An 18,255-nucleotide genomic window follows, 5' to 3' on the forward strand; every position below is an offset into this window, starting at 1 on the left:
GTCTCCTGATCTTGCCATGTTCTGTCATTCATTCTCTCTCCCCTCTTTAACCACCATCTTTTTGTCTATCCTGCTTCTGTTACTCTTTTTGTTTTCTATTTCTTTGACCCTGTCCTTCCATGCAAGCTTCTTTTTATCTTTCCTGTGTAATTGGGTGCAGGTGTGATACGTCGCTACCTCCAAGAAGCAAACGAGGCACCTGACTGATCTGCCCACTTTTGCATATGTGTGTGCGATCAGTCAAAAAAACTTAATTAACCCCGGAGCAAATCACGCTTGAACAGAGCCACACATAATTGGAGTCCGCACAACTTCAGACACGATTATTTATTTAAAAACCTGTCGAATGCCACGGACTACTTATCACATCTTGATCCCTAATGTTGTTTAGTCAAATCCAAACATTCTCACTAAGCTGTGAGTCATAATCTAATCGAAAAAGCCTTGCATTTAAATTCTGTTTTACATAAACAATGACTCTCCTACCATTTTAGTGTTTGCCTGTCTTATACTCCTGCTCATCTCTGTTATTTATCTAGGTTTCTGTTATTCCAATTATATCAAAGTCATGTAAGGCTACATATAATTCCAACTCATTTATTTTATTCTTAATATTCCTAGTGTTAAGGCAAGCAATTTTTAATGTATTACTTATCCAACTATGGCACTTTAACTTTGAGATAGAAATTAAGTTAATATGTGCATTTGATATTATATGTAATCTGTTCTAAACTATCTGAATATCCTGTTCATACAATTTATACACCTCCCAATACATTGGTACCCCTTCTATTCCAGTCACATGTCCCTTCTGCTGTACGAGTTCCATTGACTAATAAACATATGCCCCTCTATCCTGTTATTATTTTAGTGGGAAGTTTTTAATATATGCAGTCCTCCTTGAAACTAGACTTTTCAAACAGTAAAGTGTAGCATTTTGGGAAGCATATATTGTGTGGTAAAAATCTGTATTCTCAGACTAAAATCCTCAGGGTGTGAAACTTAATGGGAAACACTTAACCAGCCATTTGAAAAGGCAAACTCAAATGTTACTGTCAATGATAAAGAAAAACACATCCATCATTGAGCTGTGAAAAAGTCATTAGATATTTACATAATAGTGTTTCTCAGTGCCCAAATGAATCAGAAATTAAAGTAAAATTATAGGTTATTTTTATTATTGTTTATACCTTCCTAACAACCTTAAATATATATGAATGATGTACTAAATAAATAATAGAATTTAAAACTGTACAACATTACATTATTGTTTAAAGTTTATGTCTTTCTGACATTTTATGAGAACTATATACTGTAGTACACACGGTAATGAATTTAAAAACACAGGCAAATGTACATTTTCCTCGCCTAATTAAACTACAACAACCCAAAGGTTAATTTGCTTAATTTTATTTATTTTTTAAAGGCAGCAAAAATGGAAATAAGAACAAGCAGAAGAAGCAAACATTTTAATATTAGCTGTAAATTTGATATACTGTGAATGATAATAAATGTGAAACCCATTCATACCAGCTCTTTCAAATCCGGTGTCCACTGTGTGCTCAGTTTTACATATCTAATGGTGTTTTCAAGGTGTGTGAGTCTCATTTGCATTCAACAGATTATGTTTTCAAAATTTCTGGTGCGGTATATAGTGTGAGTGTTTTGCTAAATACTTAATAGTGTCACCTCAAGCATTCCAGTGACATGAAAATATTCTAATATCAGGCATAAACACAGCATGTTTATTTCCACTCTGTCAGGCTAAATTTTTTCATTAGGCTGGGCTGGAATAGGGACAACACATCTCTTCTATCTTCATACTAATAAAATATTTCAGATTTAAGGCCTATAAAATATAAAATTGTGCTAATGTCATGCTTATTGCTTTGTGTTATTGAGTAAAACCAATGAGGCGGAATTTGTCAAGAACCAGTTCACAGACTCATACAGCTTAAAATGGCACCTCTGAAACTTAACTCCATCTGCGTGAAGACTTGAAGCCAGCTCACAGGCTGTGAAAAAAGCCTCTATTATACGATGATACAGGCTGAAAATGGCATGAATCGCAGCTGTTTGATTACTGCTGGGGAGATGACTTGTATTTCCCTTATAGCCTTCCATCGGAATCCAGCAGTGATGGATTGAATTTCTCTTACTTTAGCAAGATGATGGATTACCTCCACAGGATATGTGAGAGCAGGAGAGCCTGCACGGGAAATTAATTAACATCATGACTAGAACATGCTAGAAGAGATCTAGGAAAGGTCCCGGAAGTCAGGGGAATAGCTTTTAAACCATTTAGATGGAACAGTTACATGGCATACATTTAAATAATTGTTCTTTATTGCCCTAGAGTACACAGCTTACTTTCCCATTAATCAATGTGCAGGATTCAGGCAACATGAAGCAAAATGGAAAGTATTTGCTATAAATTGTAATCTCAATCTTTTAAGAAAGATAAGTATAATACAGCTTCATTAATAATAATAATAAATGCCTTGCATGTGAACAGAGGATTGTCAATAATATTATTTAATTCCCAGTTTTGCAAATTATTAATAATGCTATTTAATTTAAACAAATAACTTGTTTGTATTATTATTGCCACATGCATAATTTCTAAAGGAGTTTACATTGAATGATTTAATCATTTAAATTATACACTGAAAAAATGCAGTATCTGTTAAAATGTTTTTCTGCAGGGTCCAACCACATTAAGTATTTTTAAGGTAAATGTTTATAGTGAGTATGCATAAGAAAACAGATTCTTTAATTTGACCTTCAGTTTACAAAACACAATAGATCAGAGAAACTAAACCCTAGGGGCATCTCTGCATTAAGGGCAAGTGGGCCATTTCCCAGCAGAGAGAGCTGTTGTGTACAAATTAAAGTACTAAACACATGTTAATAATTTAATCTGTTGTTAAAATGGTTATAACAAACTCAACTTAGTTATCATCATCTAAATTTTCCAATTGTATGTGATATGCTCAATGCAATTTCTTCAATAGAAATTAGAAAATAGAATTTATTTTAGAGGTATATGAATTTTTTTTGTGCCTAGTGACATGTTTTATGTTTACTTAGGAATGCTCTTTGACCATGTCACTTCAGCGAAAAACTAATTTTGCATACCCCAAAATCACACAAAGAATGAACTTTCACAAGCCTGTGCAATTGATAGCTCCTTTGTGTTGACTCTCTAAGAAGACAATAAAAATAAACTCTCAAAAACCTTTGCAGTGTTCTCAGCATACCATTGTTCATTTGTGCACATGCGTTGAGCTTTTCAGTTCCATCCTCCTTGTGAACTGAAGGCTAGAGCCCTGTTAAGGAAACCATTGGTTGATTATTTGTGATACAACTTAAAATATACATGAACTTGTGAATTTCACTATTTTGGAGTAGCTGTTATCCTGAATCATATCCATTGCTTATGTACAATATGATTTACAGGTAGGTACTTTGCCCATTAGTCAAAAATTTTTAATTTATGAGTATTTATTTGCGTTTTTTGCTTTCATGGTTGAGTATTAAATGCTGGGATATCTTGGAATACTGTCCTTTGGTGGTTGTACAGTATGACAGACCATCTGTTATATCCCTCATGCAAGACTTACTAGAGATGACCTCTATCCTTGATCATCCTCCAGTACTGCTGCTACACAGCTTCTTCCATGAAGCTCCAATAATGTTTTCTCCACATATTCACATTGCTGATTCTAAGCATCACACCACTCTCTAATTTTTGAGATCAATTTATTTTATTTACAAATCAAAAAAAAGAAGTCACTATGTCAATGTGAGTCAAACTCATATGGTGCACCAACCCATCTCTCCTACCCTGTCCCATGCCCTGTGCCATACCACTAGGAACCGTAGTAGCACTAACTCACCAAACCACCAAACTCAACATAAGTAGCAACTGCATCACATGTCTCTACAAATAAAAGTCTTAACCGTGGAAACAGCAGAATCCTAGTTATGAATAGATTTGCTGAATGCTCCATTAAATCATGACGTAAAAACAACTCCAGAAGGATCAGGTTGCAACAGGTAGACAGCCAATTCTATAGCTTAATTGGATCAGGGTTCTTCCATCTAAAGCAAGAAGGGGTTTAGCAGCTACAGTGGCCAGACATATGAATTTGCACTGGTACAACAAGGCCTGAAGGATCTGAGTATAAGAATGTGTAGCGAGGTGGGAACTAGCAACATTAAAGAGATTGAGCATGCAAAAATTTCTTGACAGAGAGGCCCCAGTCAGTTCAGATGCACCACAACACTTCCAGCATCATCGCACTGAGTACTGGAGCACCGCAGGACTGTGTGCTTAGTTCACTGCTGTTCACCCTGCTGACTCACGACTGCACAGCCACGCACAACACCAACCACATCATCAAGTTTGCGGATGATACGACGGTGCTGGGGCTGATAAGCAGGGATGATGAAAGAGCATACAGAGATGAGATGGAACAGCTGTCCGCATGGTGTGAAGACAACAATCTATCACTCAGTGTCGACAAGACAAAAGAGATAATCGTGGACTTCAGAAAATCACGCCCTGCCCACATCCTACTCAGCATCAACAGTTTAGATGTGGAGATTGTTAGGAGTACCAAGTTCCTCGGTGTGCACATAACTGAAGAACTTACGTGGACACATAACACCTCATCACTGATCAAGAAAGCCTAGCAGAGACTATACTTCCTGAGGCGGCTGAAGCGAGCACGTCTTCCCCCTTCCATCCTCACCATGTTCTACAGAGGCACCATTGAGAGTGTTCTGACCAGCTGTATCACTGTCTGGTATGGAAACTGCAACATATCTGACCGCAAGCGCCTGCAAAGGATAGTGAAGACAGCAGAGAACATTATTAAGGTGCCTCTCCCTTCACTACAGGACATATTTTACAAACGCAGTGTCCGCAAGGCCTGCAGCATTGAGCAGGACCCCTTACACCCCTCACATGGACTTTTCACACTTCTGCCATCCAAGAGAAGATATTGCAGCATCAAAGCAAAATCTGCCAGGTTGCAGGAGAGTTTTTACCCCCAAGCTGTTAGACTCCTTAACACCAGGCTGCCCCCTGGGACCTTCCACACGGCCTCAACCACCTCTAAAAACAGAACTTTTATACATGAAAACCACTGTCCTGCAAAGATGAGTGTGCATGTAGAAAAGAACTGAAAATCTCATACTGATTTTGACACTCTTGATATCCTTCTGCTGTGAAACATTCTGACCTGTCATTGTTTATACATCTTAAACAACTATTATCATACACTGATAATTTCTGTATTATCTATATTTATTATTTATTATTTATTTATTTATTATATTACATATCTTACACATCAATATTGCTGCTACTTCTTTGTCCTATCTTTGCACAATGTCTTATCTTGTTTGTGTTTTAATTTTTAATTTAAAATTTTTACATTTTTATATTTCATTTCCATTTTTAATTTATTATTTGCACATCATGTTGTTACACTGTGGACCTGGAGCTTCGCAATTTCATCTATTTGTATACTTGTATATGGTTGAGATGACAATAAAGTTCACTTTGACTTTGACTTTGAAATAAGAGAGCAGAAAGCCAGAACAGGGAAGGTATAAACAGTACATATGCATAAATGTCCCAGGGCATCACTACGGCAAATGTGACAAAAGAGACCTGGGGCCTCATGTATAAACAGTGCGAATGCACAGAAATGTTGCATAAGAACTTTTCCACGTTCAAATCGCTCTGTATAAAACCTACACTTGGCGTAAAGCCACGCACTTTTCTATGGTACCTCATACCTTGTCGTACGCAAGTTCTCCGCTCGGTTTTGCAGACTGCCGGCACCCAGTGTGAAAGTAATGCTACTGTTCCTGTGTCGTTACTCCTTATTTTCCTGACGCGGCTTTATAAATACACTGAAACTAACTGCATATTGTTTATTAGTGTAATGCATCGGATTGTAATTAACTTGGAACAATATAATGGTCCAGAAAATAGCCATAGTATTCCAAAAACACCATAACTGCTTTAGCGTTGTTACTCTCACTGCACCTTCTTCTTCTTCTTCTTTCATCTCATCCCGATAGGAGTTGCCACAGCGGATCACCTTTTTCCATATTACTCTCACAGCACCACTCGGAGTATTTATATCACTGTATCTGAGTGTGAATCACAGCAGTAGCTGATCAGAAATAGAATTATCGGTATACAGCTTCAAGGACACGCTACCTCAGCCACGGCAAAACGTTTCAAAGCCTTTCTTGTACGGACCTCGCAGTTCAGAAACAGTTTCATCCCAAGAACTTTAAATGCACTTAATCAATTGCTCATTGTAGAACTGTTTGTACTTATAAGTACAATCACCCCACTGTAAACTTGCACTACAGTTATAATATTGCACAACCTGAGCCACTTTAAGATGAAATGCAGCAAAATATGTTTATTATATTATACAGGTAAAACTTTAACTTCATTTAAATAATCTATATTCTTCACTCGGAGTGTCGTGAATAATTAAACATGTACTACGAAGATATTTCAATGTTCCTTAAACGTTTTGAAGAATCAGCACTCTAAACTTACAGATGGCTTAACTTCTATTACAGAGCTGTTTGTGTGGTGATTGGGTATTTGGGGAAAGAAAAGCAAGGACTGCAGTGGCGGCTACGCCAATATATACTGAATATAAAACAGAAAGAGAAAATAACAACACAGCAACAAATTTCGGCAAAAGTTAAATGCTTGTGTCATGAGCATGAGGCGGCTATGCAGTGTCTGCAACGGACATGGCCATCCACCGTGCATAAGCTACCTTACTGACATAGGTGGGCGAAGGACCCACCAATTCTTTCTCTGCCCAGTGCCACCACAAGCCTAGAGCCGCCCCTGATACTGTACTGCTGCAATAAATTATTTCATCAAAGGTCGCACACAATCACTGCGCTGTGAAACTCATGTTTAATAACATGCTTTAACTCCTATCATCATAAAAATGATATCACGTATACATCTCAGTATTTTAGTTATTCAGAGAGCTGTAATATCACGAATGTAATGGATTCTGTGTCCAGTTGGAGGAAGAGAGCCGGTTTAAGAATCAAGTAGTGATTCACACACATAGAGCACATAGAAGATCAAATACAAAACAAAGCATTTAACGTGCTACTTTAATTATGATGTGATTTGAGAAACTGGTTAATTAAACGATTTTAAGATGAAGTTTATGATGTTCTACTTTAATGACAAAATAAACTACATAATTAAAGTGGAAATGTCAAGATTGAAGTTGACATTTCGTGCTTTTTCCCCACTGTGTGCCTTTTTTTCTTTGTACCCTAATAAGCTTTCATATGACACTCAGACAGTGGGCTACAACTCGCTTTTTCACGGCAACTTTGATATGTGACTTCTTTTTTACTTCCGGCACTGTGCGATTTTGTGAACGTGAGCTTTCAAGTTTCTCCAACACACTATGTCATTCAATCAACTTCCTTTTGTTGATTATACCATGGTTTATTTGAACAAATAGTATATTTTTCCTTTGCCTCCACTTGGTATTCGCTGAAATTCTTATATTTCCCCCCGTGCTTTTCCCATTGTCTTTTCACAGAAGGCTGAGTTTAAGGGCGATTTATATTGATTTGCATATTCAAAGAGTCGTAATTCTGGAAGTAGTTGGGGCGTTACATAAAGCGCGTGCACGAGCGTTACTTTTCACGCTGATCGGGATTTATGTAGCAGAAGAACGTGGAAGTTGGAGTACGCACAGATTCCTGCATCTGGATTTTTCTGTGCGTAAGCACATTTCGGCTTTTATGCTTACACCATGTTATAGTGCGAGTTCTACGCACGCGTTATATATGAGGCCCCTGGGCTATGTATTGAATGTAGCTTACTAGGAGTAAAATATAACCTGAGTAAAACTGAGCAAATGTAATGGATTTTTTGATGACAATTTGATATTTTTCCACCCCAGCAAAAAGGAGAGGACAATGTGAGGTCCACAGACCACTGAGAGATGAGGGATGATAGTTTATAGGAAGTCTTACATATTAAAGTGTAAAGAGCTGAGAGATGCTTCCTGAGGGAAGAAAGGTATCTAGCAAGAGATGACAGACTAAAGAAGATGTAAGGGAGATACCATATACCTTAACAGACAAGTGGTGTTTCTTAGTTTGAAGTTATTTCCTCACAGTCATGCTGTATATTAGTTTGGCACATTGCATTCTGAAGTGAAGTATATTTTATACATTTAAAAAAATGTCTAGGCCACTCTTATGCTTTTTGATGGTGCTAAAGGGTACCTGAGTTCCATTGTGGCAAAACTTAAAATTACTGAATGTTATTGAGTTGTTCTAAGATGGAAAAATCTAACCATTGCTGTGAAATTCAGCCATTGCAAAAGGAGAGTAGCTGTGCATTTCACTTTGCTAAGTTTATCTTCCACCATGGCAGTGTTGTACCATTCAGGGCCAATGATATGGATTCAGCTTGGAAAGTCATCACAAGAGCTATTATTGCCATTGAATGTTGATGCACAGATGGTGAATTGCTGTCTTAGTTCAGTAGACAACCAGACAACAATAAGTGAAAAAAGCCACGTGAACACTTATGTTCTTTCACTACACAGAAGGTTTTTTTTACTTTGCAAAGAAACTGCATGCTGTTCAAGCATACATGTAGTTCAGTGAGAGAGAATATTGAGAAGGCATGTAGCAAGGGCATGAAGTGGGGTATTTTTCTGCTTCATTGGTACAGTCACCACTCTTAATGGCTGCTGCACTTGACACTCTGGTAGGAAACATACAGATACCCCACTCATTCTCTGTTCAATATAACATATGTCTAACAGCATACTTAAAGCTCAGAGGTGGACCCCCAAACCCTCTAGATTAAGAAACTGCAAAAAAATGTAAATATATTGCAAGTAGTACCAGGCCACATATAATGAAGTGACAAGAACATAACAGATGTTATAGGAACCCTTTCAACTTATTCAAGGCAGGGTGGTGGTACAGCTGGAGTCTATCCCAGCAATCATTGGGCAGATGCAAGGTAAGAGTACTACTAGGACAGGGTGTTTCTGTTGATGGGTGAACACACAGACCAACACTATGGGACCAGTTTATCAATGCCAGTTCATCTACATTTAATCAGGCTGAAATGTAGTAATTTCAGCAGGAGTGTTTGTACATAAGCAGAGTGAATTGTTATTCCTGCCTCGCAGTTCAAGGTTCTTCATAGAGTCTGCATGTTCTCCCCATGTATTTACAGTCTGATTGGCATCAGTGTCAGTGAATTTAGACACACACAAACATTGTGTTCAGTTCTTTTACTACCATATGTCAGCAAGAGTGACTCATCATGCATTAAAAAATCAATAATTTGTTTGTGGAGCTTCAATGTGCTCTATCGCAAACTGCCTTTTTTGCTTTCTTAGTTTTTAATATATTTTTGATTATATGTGCAAAAAGGTGACTTGGCTGTTTCAAAAATGTAACACTTTTATTACAAACACAATGCAATGTAATGTGCTCATTTCAGATGTGTTATTATATGTACATAGTACGATGAAATTGAGATGTGCTCCTTTTACTGCGCTTCTACACTTAACTCTGTAAGCTAAACAAAATTACAACAAACAGTGAAATGGACTGGGGGGTTTTGGCATTGGGCAGTAATAACTGCACCGATGATAGCAGCTGCATGCAGACAAATAACCAAGAATTGTATCATTAGCCTTAATAAAATATTCCTAAGCATCTGTGATACAATAATTTTTTCTTGTTTCCTTCCATTATCACAAGAATGTCCTATAAATGCAGAAGACAAGTTTTCTTAAATCAAACCTTTGCCCCCTGAAAGTGGAGTATTTGGTATGCTTTATCTTTCAAATTTTGACCTCAGTACCCTAAAGACCCATTGTAAACTACAACAACAAAGGAGGCATTTTTAAAATTTATCAAAAATGCTTTAATTCAGAACATACTTTGCACGGTCAAATTAATACATATAATGAATTAACCTCCTCAGTGTTAGATACAAGCATCACTCAGGCTGTAAAAATGGTGCTGAAAGCATTAGTCCCGCACAACACTTGGGCAACTGTATATACTGTACGTGAGATGTGGCAACGTTAGACTCGAGGATTACACAGGCTGTCAAAGTGGCAACAGCATTAGTTAGTGCCGAGCGTGGCTCGGGAAACGATATAGGCGTGTCTTGCATAAGCAATAGGCTTGAGTATTACCCAGGCAACGATGCAGACATGTCTTCTCCTAGGATCATAATGGCGTCTCGTAAGAAATGTTCTTCAACAGCCCAGGTGTCGCACGTGATACAAGTAGTGATGACGAAGTGAATCTGTCTTCAGGCAGTGAAATTGAAACGGACAGTGAAACTGAAAGTGATTCTGATGAATTGCACATGTGCAGTGTGCTGTTCTAAAGCTGATCAATCTGGAAAGAAAATCAGCAAGGAATCATGCTACTATTGGCGTAACTGTGACTTTGGATTTTGTATTTCACACAAACAATGCATTTTGGAGGTGGAGTCAGGGTGGCCGGAACAGGAGCTGATGTGGTAGGAAGGGGAATCTTGGGTGCCGGAAGTGATGTCAACAGTGGGTGGACAGATGGTGATATCATTGTGATGCAGGGTCTTCGGCTGGGCTGCAGAGGAACAGGAGGAGAGAGGATCAGACCCTGGTCTGGCTGATGAATAACACTATGTGAGCATGTAAACTGTCCCCCAGAGTATTACTGCAGTAACCTCTGAGGATGCATTAGTCTCTAAAAAATATTCAGGTTGTTTGGAGGTGAATTCTGTAAAGTTCTCATCTGCTAATGACAGGTGGTTAAGATGCCAGCTATGAAATGACTGTGTAAGACATAGTGATTGAAGCTCGAAAATCAGAGGGGCATATTCATTATTATTATTTGTAACTTTGTACTTTTAGCATTTTGCATGTTTTACAGACATAAGATCAGATTTAATAAACATGTAATTTTTCAGGCAAAAAATGCACTTTCTACATGTTTTTTTAGAATCAAATCATAGAACAAAAAAAGTGGAGTCAAAAAACAGGGATTAGTTTCACTTATCCAGTAATTAAATGTACATAAAAGTCAGTCAACAGCTTTAGTCCCATCTTAGATTCTTGTGATGTTTTCAAGTGACCTTTATACTGGTTCACTGATGACATCAGAAACAGCACAGCCTCAATGCATCATGGGAAAACAACCATGGACACAGGCAATATAAAAGCCATAAAATGGCGATGTCCATAGTCAAGACAAAAATGGTAAAAAAAATAAACAATGGAATTTCTAATTAAAATTCTCCTTGTAGGATTAGATACCTTGGATGTCAAATCCCCTAAAATGACACTAAGAACTCAAATCTCTCTTTCATAGTTACAGGAGCCCCTAAGCATGATATTTCCTTTATTTGAAAAGCGGAGGAAGTTCAACAAATCTAAAAAAGATGAGGAAACTGAAGAGGTGGCATAAGCACTTCAGAGAATAAATTAGAGTAGTAATTTAAAAAATGATTTATTTGCTTGGGATAATTAGTAATTGTGCCAGATTCAGACTTAATAGAAAAGTTGATAGCAAATGATTCATTACAATGAATTCAGAGGGTCAGAAGCTTACTGGGCTTGCTCCCAGAGACATAAAGAGCCCTGTCCAATGGATGGGAATTTTTTCCATTTTAGGGGAAGTGCATTTAGCTCAGCCTTAACAGCTGATATTTTATTTTCTAGTAATTAGGCATAAGACCATTTTAATTGAGAAAGCCATGCAGTGGTTAAAATATGATGAAAAAGAGATACATATGTCTGGGATACAACCGTTGATAGCCCCCCAGAGGATTCCTTGGTCCTCCACTGAGTCAAATTTTTTTCTCCAAAAACATGTTCAATTTAGCAGCTAACTGATCATAAATTTGTTCATTATTTAAGAGCAATGTATTGAATCTCCATTTGCTGACACAGGCTTGCAAAATTAGAATAATGAAATTTAACATTTTGGTGATAAGAGTCTGGAAAAGATAATTGACAGGAATTTAGGATCAAAGTTCATTAAATAATTTAATAATAATAATACGTTTCTGACTGGGATTTATGACATGGAGATAAAAAGTAGTATTCTCTAACAGATGGATTTAAAAGATGAGAGCAAGCTCTCATACTGTGGTTTTCATGGAATTTAAAAATGGACTGGGTTGAGTAAGGAAGATGCACGTGGGCTGGAGAAGTTGATTTGCCAATTTAACAGATCCACATCAGAGTTTGCATCAATGCTTATACACAAGTCAAAGTCATGAAAATCGGCCAAATGAATGCTTAGACTAGGTAGGAAAAAAAGCTTGATATGGAGTGAATGTCAAAATGCCTAAAAACATAATTTTCTGCCTTCCAAACACTGTGCATAGATAAAAGTAGCCCTTTTTGTCACTATCTGTAACAATAAATTCACTGAAGTTTCCATTTTTAACAGGAGCTAATGAAGAAGAATAATCTGATTATACTTATTTTGATGGCATCTTATGGTATTCGCCGTTAAGTGAGTTTCCTGTTGTAATGCAATGTCAGTACAATAGTGGTGTAAAAGATCTATTTGGTGAATTCAGGCCCTAAAGATTCCACAAGGTGGCAAAAAGGTGATTAATATTTGAAAAAGAAGAAAGCTTTGAGATGCAAACTATTTTCAGTAGAAGGGCAGTGTAGTGACTGGCAACCACATTGCAGGACCCATAAGTACAGCACATGACTCAATGCCTCTCCCATTCCTCCAACATATTTCCCAAAACCCATGGAAGAGAAAAGTTGAAGGGAGAATAAATTGCAGAGAGATTATCTAAAAAAACTCTGTCTCCTCGTCCTCACACATAGTCATCTAAGTGAAAGCAAACCCAAATTAGGCAAGAAGAAAACATTGTAGAAACATAAGGATTTCATGGAGGAGGAACTTGACAATGACACATGGCACTGTAAATGCAACAACCATCATAAAACAAATCAAGCCTGTTCCACCCCACTCCAGTGGCCTAAATCAAATAAGTATTATTTACATAGTCTTGAAAACTCAATAGCAGGTGAAACACCAGAACATGTTGTGAAATAAATACTCATTTACAGAACATTACAAATACATAAAATTATAACAAAATTCAGCACAATATCATCCAATATACTGTTAATGAAGACCAGCATGATTTAATAAGGAGACACAGTTAGTACCTACAATCTTTTATTAATCCTTGAAATGCTCAGGTAAAGAAAGCAAAGTTAAAAACCATTACTGTACATCTGGAAAGCAGCTTGTAGTGCTGAATTAATGGATGGCCTTTAGCATGTCATTGTGAGAACCAAAAAAGTTGGTGAGAGTTGCCCGAACTAAGCTTCTATGACATTAGGTTTATGAGGAATGGTCGAAGACCAATTTTCTTCATTTTTCTAATCACTGCATACTTCACATGCCTTTCCTGGGAGGTCACTATGAAGAAAATCAGGGAGGAACTTAATGCAGGTTCCCTCATGGCTCTCAGCAGCACACGATGTCTTTCAGTATACTTTAAGAAATTGACAATGGAAAAATCAGATTTTTTAGAGTAGATCCTATGAGTCCTTTCAGTCTCTGTAGAAGTGCCACTTAATGTTAGAAACCATTTGTATATACTTTGGAGTGCTTTGTCCTTATATGGGTTTTATCTGAATGTTTTGTCTGTGACCACAGTCCTCTTGATCTGCCAGCTTTAATTTAAGGGCTTTATTCTCTTTATGTAAGGTTTATATTGATCAGAAAATTTTGCCAAAGCATTATTCGCAGCAACTTTCCTGAGTTCGCATTCACCCTTTTTTCTTTTAGATGTCCCATAATGTTTTGTGAGGCTAACGTGCCTTCATCTGGAGCAGTAACAGCCAACACTTGATGGGACTTCCCCCCAGGTATATAATGCTGATCATTTGCATTACAGACTGTGTGGGACATAGTTGGTGGTAGAGGTAAGAGTGAACAAGTGAGTTAGAAATATCAGAATACTGTTCTGATATTTAATTCAATTAATTTTATCTCAGGAAAGCATGGTAGTGCTGTGGCTAGTTCTGCTGCCTCCCAGCTCAGGTCACCTTTCTGGTCAAAATAATCGGTCCAGCATAGTTGGGATATGATCCCTTAACCCTTTGGGACACTTAAAAAAGAAAGTATTCTCTTTGGTGTTCATTTCTTTGAATTTTCTGGTTTTAAAGAACTCATTATTTTTTACTTTAGACCCCAATTTGGCATTTTCTATTTGTTTACATGAACCACAGGATTGCTTTCTGGTTACAAAGCTTGCACATCTATCATTATGTTCTTTCTTCTTTTGATTTCACAGAGGCACAGTCGCTCAGTGGTTGGCACTATGAAGAGTACACAATCTTGCTCATAGTTAGTATCACTAGTCTACTGGCTGACACACTTCAGATTGTAACACTGGGAGAAACTCGGGATTAGCAGAGAAAACTCATGCTAAAGCAGTTATTGATCTACAACAGCATCAGTATTCATACCAGTTTTTAACATTTCCCATAAAACCAAATGCTATGAAATGTAAAGCTATGAAGACACATTAATACTGTGTATTGTAGGTGAACTCAATTTACGGAGCTTAACAGATATGTAAATAATGCAGGTTCTCAAATTTCAGTTTTATGAAACATATACAGCATAATTAACAAGTTATCTGTCATACTTTCCAAATGTACAGGTGAATCTTCAAGTTCAATATAAGAGAAGGAGGAGCGTGCCCTATGCATACATAATTAGCCATGTGCGCAATGAAAACAAGCCTTGAAACAGCCTGATGAAAACACAGGAAACTCTCTGAATTCGTAATAATAAGATTTATTACTATTTACAAGACATTATGGGAAAGTAAAAAAATAAAAAAGAAGGTGCAAATTAATAAAAAAAACAGATATATAGGGCATATAAGACTAATGACAACAATGTGAATCATAAGGCATATGAGAGGATGAAGGCAACCATGAAGGCAACCATTTAACAGGATATTAGGGACTAAAAGGCAGTTAGAAAGTAACATAGCAGATCAGGCAAAAGGTGTCCAGAAGAGGTTCTTACAGTATAGTAGAAAACGAATAGTCAAGGAGCAGGTGAAACACATCAGGAATAGAAAGTGTGAATTAAAATATACAGACTGTGAAATAGCGGATGAAGAGGATAACCTCAGCAATAACAGGGACTGCTAAGGAGGTACTGAGAGATTTGGAAATTTTAGACAGAGAGGCACAATGCTGAATTCAAGCAAATCCCAGGTACCAAAGAATATTTATCCTTGAGTTCTTAATGAAGTGAGTGAGTACATATATGTATTTAAACCCTTGATGCTTATTTTTAGGAATATAATAATAATAGGAACTTTTGGGGAATTTCCAAAGAACTGGAAAAATGGAAACTATTATACTGTTATTAAAAAGGGTGACTGGGCAGATCCAAGCATCTGTAGGCCAGTAAGCTTAACATGCATCCAGAGTTGGGCTGTACTGTAATACAACTACTGGTGTTACATATTCAGAGTACAAAAGTAAGTATTCAAGTACTTATGTACTCATGTACATTCAGCCCTCAGAATTTGTAATTTCAATCAAAAGTGGATCAAAAATATTAACACAAAAAAAAAATCCCAAAAGTTTTAAAAAGCAAAACTTGTATTTGATGTGTGACAAGCACTATGCCGAATCCATGTGAATGAAGATGTGTAGGAAAAACCTGTAGCATGGGGCATTTCACAGATTCTCAGTCTCTCTCCAGAACTTGTTGTTTGAGCATTGTTCTCCTCCCGTCTTATTTGTTTGCTAGTTGTGTTGTGTGTATAACTGTTTAATTAAATGTGCAACCATTGGAAGACTGGTTTTTAAATGCTTTCTATAAGGAAGCCTAGCGCTTGCTCTCTGTCTCTCTCATGCTGGAAGCACCAGCGCTGTAGATGCAAACCAGTTTACAGCACAACTCTGATTCTGACTTTTTGTGTTTAGACTGGATTTAGACGAGAGAGGCCATGTTTTACTAACATGCTAGAATTCTATGAAAAAGAAACAAAAGAATGTGATTAGGGTTGTGCATACAGTATATTATTTATCAGGACTCTCAGAAAGCATTTGATAAGGTCCCACTTGAGAAGTTGGGAATCAAACTAAAACAGATGGGCATTCATGGTGTAGTGTGCAGATTGGTGCAAAATTTTTTAAAACACAGGAGGCATAAGGTGTTGGTGCAAGGAACCTTATCGGAATTGGCTGAAATTATGAGTAGTGTCCCACAGGGGTCAGTGCTAAGGTCACTGCTATTTTTAATATGCATTAATAATTTGAACAGGAATATAAAAAACAAGTTGGTTAAGTTTGTAGTTGATACCAAGCTAGGAGTATTTGCAGAGAACCTAGAATCAGTTGATCATTACAGAGGGATTTGGACAGATTTGTGGCACATAAAATTTAATGTAATTAAGTATTACACATAGGAAGTATAAATGTTAGATATGAATAAACAAATGGAGGTCTGAAAATTGTACTCCTCATGAGAAGGTTTTAGAAGTCGTAGCGGACTCATCACTATCGACTTCCAGACAGTGTTCAGAAGACATTAAGAAGGCTAACAGAATGTTAGGTTATATAGCACGATGTGTGGAGTACAAGTCCAAGGAGATTATGCTCAACCTTTATAACATCTTGAGTACTGTGTGCAGTTTTGGTCTCCAGGCTACAAAAAGAAATAGCAGCACTAGAAAATGTCCAGAGAACAGCGACTAGGCTGATTCCAGGACTACAGGGGTTGAATTATGAGGAAAGATTAAAAGAGCTGAGCCTATACAGTTTAAACAAAAGAAGATTAAGAGGTGACATGATTGAATGATTGAAGTGTTTAAAATTATGAAAGGAATTAGTACAGTGGATCGAGACTGTTATTTTAAAATGAGTTCATCAAGAACACGGGGACACAGCTGGAAACTTGTTAAGAGTAAATTTCGCACAAACATTTGGGAAGTTTTTCTTTACACAAAGAACCATAGACACTTGGAATAAGCTACCAAGTAGTGTGGTAGACAGTAAGACGTTAGGGACTTTCAAAACTCGACTCGATTTGTTTTTTGGAAGAAATAAGTGAATAAGACTGTTCTCGTCTAGAGTGTTCTAATGTTTTGATATTAGCTGGATCTAGATTTTTGTTGTGTTTTTTTATATTCAGATGTATTTGCCATGGATTGCTTGTAGATTGGATGGATTGGGTTGCACTGGAATGCCAGCAGGTTTTAACTTCAATTATCCTCTTAATAAAATGTTGAATTCTATTTGTTATTAAAGCCCCAGTCCTTGAACATTGATAATGCTGCTCAGCTTGCTATTCAGCAAAATATGAAAGTTAATGAAAGATTCACTGGTCAGTCAATTTATAATTGCCAATTTTACCTTGATCTTTAAATGTTACTTTCTTTAAAAAAAACTGGAATGAACAAAGCACAGTGTTATAGACAATGAGCTAATCCTTCAATTTTTCAGGAGAGTGCAGAAATAAGCAAATGAGGATTCTATAAAACCAAGTGTTCAAATTACTTTATAGCTCTTTAAAAAACAGGAAATAAGATTTTGGTTCTTTCCAATTATGCTCAAGGCCATTAATAATCGTTCTGTTTGCCAGTGTAAATATATTCAGGAAATCCTGTATGATTAGTTTTACTAGTATTGTGCAATGCAAGCAAATTCCTTTTGTTTTGATGATGTTGTAGAATGAATTCAGCAGAAACATTTAGCTCAATGGTCCTATGGCATAATTAGCCTGTTGCCTCATTTGTGCCATTATCTTTCTCATCATCTTGTCCTTTGTCAGCACTTAATGTTGATGCTGTTTTGATCAAATTATTTCTCTTAGCTTTGGAAAAGAAAAGCGAGATTCATATTTTACTAAAACTATGAATACAAGCCTTTGCAATAGTATATTGAAAAATGCCAGGAGGGCATTGATTTAAGGTCATTTTTAATACGTCTGCTTATAATGACCATGGACAATCAGAAATAAATTTTGTGAAAATCATACATAGTGTCTTGGTTTCCTTTAACTTTTAAAAATCTTTATGTATAACATAAACACTTTCTTAAACGTAATTCATCCAACCCAGGAATCTCAGTCTGTTCCAGCAGCACTCCACCACTCCATCACATAGCCTTTATGCATTACTGTATA

The sequence above is a fragment of the Polypterus senegalus genome, chromosome 2 (genome assembly GCF_016835505.1).
Source record: "Polypterus senegalus isolate Bchr_013 chromosome 2, ASM1683550v1, whole genome shotgun sequence".
Classification (NCBI taxonomy): domain Eukaryota; kingdom Metazoa; phylum Chordata; class Cladistia; order Polypteriformes; family Polypteridae; genus Polypterus; species Polypterus senegalus.